The sequence below is a fragment of the Pleurodeles waltl genome, chromosome 1_2, assembly GCF_031143425.1.
Source record: "Pleurodeles waltl isolate 20211129_DDA chromosome 1_2, aPleWal1.hap1.20221129, whole genome shotgun sequence".
Classification (NCBI taxonomy): domain Eukaryota; kingdom Metazoa; phylum Chordata; class Amphibia; order Caudata; family Salamandridae; genus Pleurodeles; species Pleurodeles waltl.
The window spans coordinates 515,337,884-515,350,590 of record NC_090437.1 but is presented as its reverse complement, the minus strand read 5'-3'; positions in this window follow the sequence as shown (position 1 = coordinate 515,350,590).

Sequence of the window (12,707 nt, the reverse complement as noted above, 5' to 3'; positions counted from 1 at the left end):
AAATTGAGAAGAAAATACCCAGCCTTCAATAACCATTTTAAGCTAACACATATTAGAGGGACATGAAAACCAGTGACATAGGTGAGCAAAATGTCATTCCATGAAGCGATGAGAGAGGAAAAAGCAGCGCGATGAGGAAAACAAAATGGTGGTCACAGTACTCCAGTCAACAAAACTGCATTTTTTAAGTTCATAGGTACATTAAAAAGGCTCTGAAATTATTAGAATCCATTCCAGGCATCTTCCCCTACAAAAATCATCCATTAGGGCGATCCATTATTTTGACGCAAAATGGGAAAAACCTCCCGATTAGACAGCCATCTTAGGTGGCATCCTAGCCATGCCCCCTCCTTAATATACTTTTAAACTCTAATTCCTGATCAGAAAAGAGTAGCTGCATCGTGTTTATATCATTGGAATGGTAATGATAAATCCTACTTACTAGTAAAGTCAGATTTATTACTACTATTTTAGAAATGCAACTTTTAGAAAATGGGCATTTTTCTGCTCTTACTGCTCTGTGTGACTGACAGCCTGCCTCCAATACACCTTTGTCTGGGCTGGGTGACAGCTACCTGTGTGCATTCTCTTTAGACACCCACAACAGAGGACACCCAATTGCATACTGATGGGTTTTCCTGGGCAGGGAGAATGTGAAGGGCTCACACTTACACTTCAAAGAGTAGTGGCCTGAACCCCACACAAAAGGGCTGATTACTCACCAACTGATATTCGGAAGGCAGGACTGGGATGAAAGGGGGACTTGTGCCCTCCAGAGAGATCATTTAAAGTCACCCCCACATCAAAGGTACTTTTAGGTGTAAGTACTGGGGCTCTGACCCCTTGAAATTAGATCACTACTGCACTTGGGAAGACATCTGCTGGAGCACATACTGCTGTGCTGTAAGGGTTTGCTCTTTGCCTGGACTGACTGCTCCAAGGTACCCTGCTGCCCGCTGATCTCTGCCCTGCTGAGGACAAGGGCTGGACCCATCTTTCTGACCAGAGTATCTCCAAGGGCTTCCTGGCTTGCCTCCTGTTCTTCTGCAGTCTCACGGACATCAGAGACTGCTTGCAACTCTCCTTGTGCTGATGGACTCCGCCATCTGTGAGTCCTACCCTTGCCTAAGGTGCCGCTCTCCAGTCCTGGGCCTCAGAAATGGGTTCTGCAGCTGCTATCTGCAAAACCTGACTCATCGTCTTGTGTGTGTGTAATATTTCACTGCATGACTCCTTCGGCGTGGACGCAGAAGCTAATCAACAACTCCGGATTCACAGCCTGCGCAGCCCGACGATGATGCTCTGTGTGACTTGTGACGACGCATCACATTTACTTCAATTGAGCCCAACGACTACGCAGTGACTGGACTGCATGGAAAATCACAACGCATCATGCCCTCAACATTGACACTTTGCTCCATCAAATGTACAGTTTATAGGGACCCTGTGTGGGTTCTGAAGCTAACTTACCCTCCAACGTGGTTGGCCTGAACTTTGGATTTTCACCTGTCCTTCACAACCTCAAGTAACCTTTTGTCCGCTAATGACTTCTAAGCACTATTTTTCATTTAATCTTTAAAAATTAATATCTCTGCTTCTTCTGATTGGATGTTTGTCATTTTGGTCTTGTTTCATTCAGATAAATATTCTCTATTTTTCTAAACTGTTGTGGAATCCTTTTTTTGGTGCTTTCTTTGTGCTACTGTGTGTGTGGTACACAAATGCTTTGCACATTGCCCCTTAAGTTAAGCCTGCCTGCTCTTTGCAAAGCTACCAGTGGATGAGCACAGGTTAATGTAGGGTGTGTATCTGATTATCCCTGACTAGGATTGAGGTCCCTACTTGGTCATGTTGCATACCACTGTCAACTAGGGGACTAATTTCTAACAGATATATAAAAAATGAGAAAATATCATCATGCAGAAAACAGCAGAGTTTTCAATTTACAATGGGCTGCATTGTGTTCCCATAACTGGTGCAATACGTTGAGGTGTGCTGATTAAGATTACCAGTATTGGAAGGGCTGGAGTAGCCCGGATGTCGGCCCCATGTTGATGAAGTTCCCAAGCCTTAATAATGAATCTTTCATCATTGTGTTGGACCATATCACAATGGGAGGGGGGGAATATGACTTAGAAATCTAGCTAAAAATTGTGTTCACTGGTCCTCAATTGGGGAAGAGCCACAGATGTAACAAGACTGCACAGCATGCAAGGAAGCACCTAGGAGCTTGGGAGATGGTGGCTATGATTGTGGTTGAGCTTCAGGTTCATGATGAGTTGTACCAACCCAACTGACACTGCCTGGAGAGTTCCTGCTGGGAAGAGAGGAGGACAAAAGAGCCTCTTGCCTGAACTGTGTAAGGTAGGGGAGAGCAAGTGTGGAGATGCTTCTAGCCCTGCTGCCAAGAAATTCTGTCCCAGGGCCTAAGATAATGAGGTAGTAGATGGCTATATGGAAAAGAAGGTGGCGGATCATGCCCCGTCCCCAGGAATGGAATACGTGGTTCCTGGTAATGGGGCAAGAGGGGCCAGACCAGTGTACTTCAGTCCACAAAATAAATACTGAGCACAAAGGCAGTAAAAGAAATTACTGAGGCCCAAAAGTAGTGAATGGTAGTGGTGAGTGCCTGAAAGAAAAAATCCAAAGCCACTATATTAGAATGTACAGTCTAAAATCTATGAACATCCCAGAAGAGGGATGCCCCTCTTCGGCTCAGAGTCTGAAACTTCCCTCACCCTCACTCAACCTGACTGCTTATCCCCACAGTTTCAAAAGATAGTTGTTACCATAGGAATAGAGACATAGGGGGTCATTACAACCCTGGCGGAAGGCGGAGAACCGTCGGTAAGACCGCCAACAGGCTGGCGGTTTTACTTTGTGGAATTATGACCATGGCGGTTACCGCCATGGTCATCCGCCGGTTCTCCGTTCCGCCCGCCAGGGCGGAGACGACTGCCGGCCTGGAGACCTGGGTCTCCAGCCCGGCGGCCGTCAATATACCGCCGAAGGTATTTGGACCCGGCTTACTGCCATGGATTTCGAGCTGTTTGAACCGCCATGAAATCCATGGCAGTAAGCACTATCAGTGCCAGGGAGTTCCTTCCCTGGCACTGATAGGGGTCTCCCCCACACTCCACCCCCACCCCGACTCCCTCCCCTACCCCGCCACCACCCCTGTCACCCCCCAAAGGTGGCAGGGCCTCCCTCCCCACCCCGACCCCCAACATCACTTCACCCATACCAACACGACACGCACGCAGGCACCACCTACATACTTACATACTTACACGCACACACGCCGACATACATGCCTACATCCACACACACAGTCATACACGCACACCCACATTCAAACATACATGCACACATCCATACAGACATACCCACAGACATGCATGCACTCATTCCCATACACACAACACCCCCGCAGGCATACACGCACTCACACACCCCCTCTACATACACACACGCACACCCCCATGCACGCACACAACACACAACACCTCCCCAGCCCCTCCCCTCACGGATGATCGACTTACCTGGTCCGACGATCCTCCGGGAGGGGCCGGGAGCCATGGGGGCAGCTCCGCCGACACCACACTGCCAACAGAACACCGCCACGGCGAATCACAGGACGTGATTCGCTGGGCGGTGTTCTGTTGGCGTGGCGGTGGAGGTGGAGCAACCTCCACTTCCCCGCCTCCTGCCAGTATGGCTGTTGGTGGCTCTCCGTCCGTAAAAGGACGGAGAGCTGCCAACGGTCATAATAGGCTGAGCGGCAAACCGCCACCAATGGCGGTCTTCCGCACGGCGGTCCCTCGGCGGTCTTTAAAAAAGACCACTGAGGTCAAAATGACCCCCATAATAAAAAAACAAGTAGCAGTAAAAAGTAAAAATAAAATAAAAAGTGAAAGGCTTTTAGGTCAGGTAGGACTACTCTCCAACTTTAGGCTTCTACGGGTGACCATATAATTATGGAGAAAATGCAAACATAATCAAAATGTCTATCTCTACGCTGCCCACTGGCAGGAAATAGGCCATTATAACAAAGCTAGCAAAAGATTAAAAGAGGAGATCCCCCATCAAAGCAAACAAGGTAAACACACTAATTGCACAAGCTCACAACCAAACACCCATGACAGCCAATTCAACGACATCAATGGAGCTATCAAACATGTGAGACATAGCCACATCGACATAACTCATCATTCATGTGATACAACCCTCAAAAACTGCCCTAAAGATGTCAATAGGACAGCTAGGTCATGCCAAGATTTATGACAAGCAGCTGGGAAAGTGACGTGGCCAAAAATTGCATCATAGTGCTAGAAGGCACTGTATAAGATGTTTAAGCCACCGTCAAGTAACAGAAAATGTGCTCCAGAATAATGGAAGATAGGATTGAAGATGGCGAAGGGAAAGCCCAGAGAAATAATCTAAGAATCATAGGCATCTCTGAAAGGATGGAGGAACCCAAACCTGAATGCTTCATTGAAATCTGGCTTAGAGAAAAAAATACCTACAGATTAAATTTCCCTTTTCTAGTCAGGAGAGCACACTGCATCTAGATCAGAACACACACACCCACCTCCAGTGCTCCACTTAGACCCATGATGATACCCATACTAGACTATAAACATCGAGAAAAAAATAGTTATAGTTATACAAGGTCCCTGCACATAACAATATATCCTGTTTTTTTCAGACTATACTAGGGCATTCCTACCACAGAGGAAATCCATTGTTGGTGTCAAACAGATGCTGGAAGTGCTAATTATACTCTACATTCTCCTGTACCCTGTCTGACCAAAGGTTTTTTTTTCAAAATAAAACTTTCTTCTTTGAAACATGCATGGGAGCAGGCCAGAACAGACCCTGAAAAGGCAGTGGGAGCAAGATCCCCAAGGCAACAACTCTCCAAACCAGAAATTAAACTATGGAAGACAAGAACGAGATCAAAAGGGGGGCTGTCTCCCATCATGCACCAAGCAGGGTTGTAAAATCCGTACAAAAAAATAAACAATCCACCATTGACATTTACAGACTCAAACCACTCCTGGCCGGATGAAAGGAACAAACCCTGCATGTGGTGCTTTCCCAATAAAATGAGAGGTCTTACAGGGGTGAGCCAGACTGGGAGCTCTCCTGATGTAATCGAACAATGAGTACAAAACCAACCCTTGCCCTCTTGTGGACAGTCACCAATGAAAATTATAAATAAGAGCCCCAAAGATAAATTTAGGGGAGATGAGCACAAAATAAAAGAAATATACAGTCCAGGGGACGAAACATGAATATAAGTTAAGTCTACAGAGCCCCAAAACAAAAGACAACTTGGTATTTAGGAAACTACAGAATAGGGGGCTAAACATTAAATGATAAAAGTTATGATGAAGGGAATATCATGCATTGAGGGGTGGGGAGTTTTAGGTACATCACCTGATGATGTAGGTTTGGTGGGAGTTAGAATAATTTCTACTGTTGGTGCAAGACAGCACCTGAAGAATCTTTGCCAAGACAAGTAAAAGGACTGCATTTTAACAACTATGCATCACAATGGGTTTACAACACTATGACGTAAACATTAACCTGTTCGATGTAGAATGTCAATTGATTAGGCAAAAGCATTAAGAGGGGGTTAGTATTCAAAATACAATCCTATCAAAAAGCAAACCTAATATTCCTTGAGAAAACACATTTTAAAGGTAACCAATGCCAGTTTATAAGCAGGGGGAAATACGAAATCCTGGATCATTGAGGCTACACCACAGGGTCTAGAGGAGTAGCTATTTAAGTTTAAAAAATCAGTAACATTTCACCTGAAACAAACATGGACATACACTGCAAGAAGATATACAGTGGAAATGGGAGAATGGGAGGGAGACTAGATCATCTTAAAATATGTATATCTGCCATCTTCACCCAAGAACGATATGATACATATAATATGTAAACTTTTAGCAGGCACTAACATTGTTTGGGGAGAATGTTAACCTAGTTATGAACCATCAACAAGATAGATTTAGGGCCTGATTATGACCGCCACAGCAGCAGCGGTAGTTCAACTGCTGTAGTGTTTACGGTCCAACCGCCGTATCACGATACCTGCAGTTACATAGACAAAAGACTGCTGCAGTCCCTCCCACGCCACCAACTAATCTAGACCACCATGTTGGCGAAATAGGCAAATGTGTCTATCAGTGGGTGGGCCACCAGTCCAACTGCTGTCCCAATCCTGATGTTGCTTGCCACTGACATGAATGTGGCGGTCCAACCACCACACTTGAGCAGGCAGAAACGGAGGGATATAAGGCGGAAACTTACCTGTAGGCAGTGTCACACATCCTGTGCTGCAATGGAGCTGATCCTACAGGTCCTGCTGCTGGTTGTGCTGCTTGATGGTGTACAAAATCAACATCATTGTGGACGCCACCGACGGTAAGCCAAACACCTGCCCATTTCCTCCAACTCTTCAACCTGCACACATTAAACAAATGTCCAATCTACATCAGGGGGAGAAATGTAAGCCAATAGATGTTGACATTGGCCAAGCCAATAAGAAATACTTGCCATATGAAACAACACCCAATGCAATGCCAACCCAATTGAATTACATCTCAAACATCCATCCATTCAACCTTTTCCCTTGTCCTGGGTGGCTCCAGCACTGGTTCCAAAGTCAGATCTTACCAACCACATCAAATGGCTCATCAATCAGGGTGAAACAGATGCAACTATAGTCATACATCAGAAATTATTCATGAACATCAAAAAGGTAGAAAAATAATGGCAGGACCAATGTGTAGCAAAGCAAACAACTGAACTTTATTTACAGCACTCCAAAAATGGAGTAAAGCCAATGGCCAGTCATTGTTAAAATAAAAAGTGTGCTGAGCACACGGCTGTGCCCCACAAGTTGCCTTACAAATCACTGCCACAGGAACCTCCACAGGAAGGGGTGTCTGGTGGGAATTCCAGGCACCTCCATGATCACCATTGGGTGGGGTGGGGTCCCCTTATTTTGAGTAGGAAGGTTTAGTCTTGGGCGGTATAGGCTTCACTTTGGGAGGGGTCGGCTTCTTTTTGGGTGTGGGTGGGGTATGGCTGGGTCTGGGGTGGGGCAGGTGTCACAGAGGAGGACTTAAATGTGGAAGGGTTGTGTTGGGGTGTGGGTGGGGTCCTTTTTGCTTTGGAGAGCAGGGGGGTCCACAGGGGTCGGGGCAAGGCCAAATAGGAAACCTTCTTTGTAGAAATGGGGAGGGTATACAGGAGGGATTAGAAGCTGGAGGTTGAAGAAGTGCTTGTGTCAGCTGTGGATTTGGGTGTTGTTTGTGCTGGTGAGTGTGTGTCCTAAGTATGTTTGTGCTTTCTTGGTGTCTATTGCGTGTGTGAGTTTGGGCAGTTGCGTCTCTTGGTGGGTTGTGATGTGGATGTGATGGGTAAGATGGGAGTGATGGATGTGTTTGTGTGGATGGTGGTGGTGTCTGGAGGTATGGTGTGAGTGGTGGCTGTGTCTGTGGGTGGTGGGGTGGTGTCTGATGGTATGGTGGATGTGGTTGCTGTGTCTGTGGGTGTTGGGGTGGTATGGTGGATGTGGTGGCTGAGTCTGTAGGTGTTGGGGTGGTGTCTGGGGGTATGGTGAATGTAGTGACTCTGTTCGTGGATGCTGGGATGGTGTCTGGTTTTATGGTCGATGTGGTGGTAGTTGTGAGTGTGGTGAGTGACTGTTGAGTGCGTGTGTGCTTGTGAGTCTTGTGGTGTTTGTGTTTATGTGTGCTGCTTGTGGCTCTTGAGGTGTGTGAGTATGCTTTGCACAGGTACGGAAATAGGGAAATTATATGGAAGAGTAAGGTGGAGGGAGGATTGTGGGGGGTAGGAGGCTGCCATGGGAGAGGAGGCCAAAGCCTAAAAAGATCTTTGTAGGGCAGACATTGCACTGTCTGTAAATGCCTTCCAGGTACACAACTGTCTGTAGGAGCTGGGTGCCCTGCGGCTGGATGGCATTCAGCATGGCAGTCTGACCCACTGAATTACTCCTCAGGAGGTGAATAACCTCCTCACTCAGGGCAGCAGGGGGTAACATGGGCAGGGGGTGAGGTGCCTGGAGTGAAGGAGATGGCTAGCCTGTTGGGGGAGTTGGCCAGGCCAACTGGCTGGGGAGCAACAGGGAAGGTGGAGTTGAAGCTGTGGGTGACAGACAAGGATGGAGCAGGTCTAGGTCTTGAGGGTTCTGCCACCACTATGGAGTGTCCACTGGAAGTCGACTCAGAAGAAGATTATGTGGGCCTGGTCTCCTTCGTGGCACTTTTCTCACCCTCTGGGCCACTGGGTCCCTCCATGTCTGATGTTTCATTACCAGAGATACCATGGCCAGCTGCTTCCCCACTGATGTCTGCCTTGTCTCCTCTGCTTGCCTGTAATGATGCTGAAATGACAAATACAAATAGGGTCAGCCCATATGCCTAAACACACTTGAAAAACAGCTTTGATTACAAAACATTGCTATAATGTACCGTAGCCACCAGCAACAAGGTCCTCCAAAGTGCCTCCAACATTGACAACACCACATGCATGCATGCTACATGAACTGTAAACATTTGCACACATGACAATCAGAATCACAGACAACTTCAATTTCATGAGTGAAGTTGTCCAATCACAATACCCATGGATGAAGTAAGAGACCTTGTCACCTTGACTGGATTGGCTCTTGTAGCAACCCTCACTAACCTGATGGCATCAAATACAATGTCAATGCCAAGGACATTCTCACAGATTCCGCACAAGGTCCTACAATCAGCAAATGTTCATATACACAATACCACATGACGAAGAAATGATTTGTAAATAATCTAGCCATGTTGCAATAAGAAGTACTGTAGCCCAAGGAAGGTGATATGGAAACGCACGTCACACTAGAAAAACTCACTAATGGTAATTTCACAACATGTACATTGTCTAAATAGTGTAATGATGGTTGTACTGCTGTTGCTTTGCTAGATAACACATCTTGCACAGAAAAGTACACTGGAGACAATCTGGTCAAAGTATCTGGGAGTTTTTTGTCTACAAATATCCACAGCACAATGAATCAGCTAGGCCTAGGGAAATCACCTGTTTCGATTGGTACTGCTGAGAAAACCCTTCTAACATTGCAAAACTAAAAGACAATAGTCCATTGAATGTTGTGGCTCAGGGAATATCCAATATATGAAGAGGGTGTTTAGCATGTTTCTCAATGGGGAGGCACATCTATGTACCTTTTTATCAAGTAACCACAGATTCCATTGGATTATTGAGTGTGCACATTCATGTATGATTCCAACATTTCTGCATGTCAATCCCTGATGCATGTCAACAGTCAGGTAATGAACCTTCAACAATTGACACGTGTAAACTACTTAGTCAAATAATTCAACATAAATGGCATGGAAATGCACATTGTGAGTAAGTACTGTAGGGCTACCTGTCATGTCCTTCATTGCTTCTGCAATTGTTCATGATAAATGACATGGAGTAATGGGTTAGGGTATGTGTGACCCAACAAACAATGTTGACACACACCTGCTGTGGCACAACATTAACTGTATACCCATCATGTAAAACTATTTTCCAAGAGATTTTGGCATGCACACGTATGTGATAGAATCAGGCATCATCTCATGAAGACAGGTAGATCATGGATGAAACAGTAATGGAAATGATACTACAAAAGTGCAAAGTGTACATGTTAACAAGTAGGCACAAATACTGATTCTGTTATTCATATCATTTAACTGTACATTCCTTACGTATCAGGGAAAAGTATTGCTCAGTGACTGCACGCAAAGGACAATGTATGCTGTGTCACATATATGATGGTCACCACCACATGAGAGACAGTAGTGAGGCACCAGCACTCTTGACACACTGAAGACAAGTGGCCTGTTGGGTACAGATGCCACAATACTTTCTTGGGAAGCCACATGGCTGAGTACAGTGATCTATAACCTCATGTTGTTTGATTTTGGGGCTGTCAAGTGGACTGTTGGGTACAAATGACACCCACAGCATGAAACAATAGGAGATGATTGACCACTGCACTCAGCCATGTGTCTTACCAAGAGAGTATCTTTGTTGTGGACTGTACTCTGTGGTGTCCCTGGTCCCTAGGACAAGAGGCAAGGCACATCACCATGTACTAACTACCATACCTACACAAACAATAACTCATCTCATGTATCGTACATTGGTCATCTCCAATATTCATGGGGAGATGGCTGCCTCTACCACATCAACCTGTCAGTGTTGCAGGTATGAATCTTCCCAGGTCTCACACCCTTGCAGCTGCTGTTACCCCCTCAAACGCCCATCAAGTGCGGGGTAGGACACTGCAAGTATGTGGACCATCGGGGGGAGTCCAGGTCTACTGTGTGCTCCGCCCACATTGGGAAGGCAGCCCCAGCTGTACCTCTGCGATCTTCTAGGCCCAGTGCCTCAGGTCCTCCCACCTTTTTCGACACTGGACACTCCACTGACGATAGACTCCCAGGGTCCGTACCTTCCGGGCGATGGCTCTCCAAATCCCTTGCTTCTGATGAGCGTTGACCTGTATGGATGCAATAGACAAATGAAGCAGTCACAATTGCACTTTTTGTAGGGTAACTGGTTGTTTAACACACATTTAGGAAACACATAGCACAAGCATTTTGTAATTGTCAACATACAACATGTGTAAAGCACAAATGGTGATAAGTACAGGGACATAAATACACACTTTTGGAGCAATCTGCTGACTATCCACAAACCTGATCATGGCCTACACTGACTAAGCAAGCCCACAGAATTGTGAAGTGAGCCAGTAGGAAACACAACACACCATTGTGACCTTCTGAAGGGAGAACTACTTGTGCATGAATTTACAGACACCTTTACAACCAGGCACATTGACTCGCTACATACGGCCATACAGGTAACTACATTGGTACAGACTACAACGTAAGACTTAGGTGACAATTAAAGGTCTGGCATGGGTGTCACAGAATGCTTCTTCTCTGTGGATGTGTGGAAATGTGGTCTACATTATAAAATCTAATACCACTTCTGACTAGGTTTGTGTGGTATGTACTGGTATCACAGGAAACACCTATTACCATATGTGGCGCTCCTACAGAGATTACATTCAACATACCAAGGTATGTTTGATCTGATTGGTTGCATGTAACAAAGCTAGTGAAACACGTTATAATCTCCCCTGCATTAACCAACTATCAGCACTGTGTGTTTGTCACATGTGCAAGGGGCCTGTACTGTATAAACACGACTTCTGGAAAGGTGACAACAGACATGTGGGAGTAAGGGGTCTGTCATTAGGCAATGACACACTTTGACAATGAGGGTCAATGGAAATAAGTACCAGGTCAGGTGGTTACCTTAGTCCCCATTCCTAATGTAGTCAATGTAAAAGCATTCAGGCCAAATGATGCTTCTGAAGACTCATTTCGGCCACATCCTAGGATTTGAAGCTCTACAGCGAGTGGGCCCAGTCCCCTAATTGCATAGTCACAGTTACTGTGCACGGGCCTCGCCTATGTCCCATATTGTGAAAATGCTTTGACCAGCATTGTTCTCTGCAGGCTGAACATACAGAACCCCCCTGAACAGCACATTTCCATCACTTCATGCATGACAGTATATCCTGTGGCCATCCTATATGGGAGTTCAGGGTTCTGAAGCACTCTGAAGGGCTTAGTGAGTTTTACATTGGTCTCATACCACAGTTTGCCAAGGCCTGATCTGGGCTGAGTGATTTGTGGGACTTTACACATTGCTAAGAACATCCTCAACTGACTCAAACAGTATACATATACAGATCATGCTGTAATGCAAATACATTTATTGTGTTATTTACCATCACCAGATATATCATTGTTTGGCTGTAAAGTTTACTTGCAAAGATATATGAATGCAACACAAGGAGTATCTAGGGCTCATCACACATCACACAATACACTGGTCATTTGAAATACTCAGGGCTCCACAATCCACAACCTGTACATCCTATGTATGGACCGCAGAATGTGACAACAGGCACCCAAATAACTCACTGGGAGTCAGAGGCACATTTTTGCCTGTGAGAAAGGAAAGGATGGTTTTGAACATAGTCAAATATATATGTGAGATAGTTACCTGTTCCTCTGGTGAGCCATGGAGCTGACCATACTGGGAAAAGGCCTCTTCAACATGTTTATCCAGCTCCTCTGGAGAGAAAGCAGGGGCCCTTTCACCCACTTGGCTTGCCATGATTGCTCCTGGATGTGGCACAAAGCAACTGAAGTGGTGGAGGTGTTGATGGTAGCAGTGTCAGGAGGCAAGTGGGTTATTTTCCAAACTGCGGCATACATGTACACTACACGTGCTGTCATCACAGTCGATGGGCATAACCATTGGGCCCAACCATCACAGTCAACAATGTTAGCCTATGGCTGTGTCCATCACGGTTCGAAGTGCCCACCACATAGTCAAATTTTTGCGGCAGCAGGAGGTACCTAAAGTCCAGTGAACTAGGTCAGGCATCTGCCATTTTGGAAGTTGAAACTACAGTTTTGGTGACTGTTATATGTGTCACACCATCTATTAATATGTAGTAACATCTCCACAGATGTAAAGATCCCTTGATATGTAGATTCTCCTACACAATCATCAGTGTAGTGCATTGCTGGTCA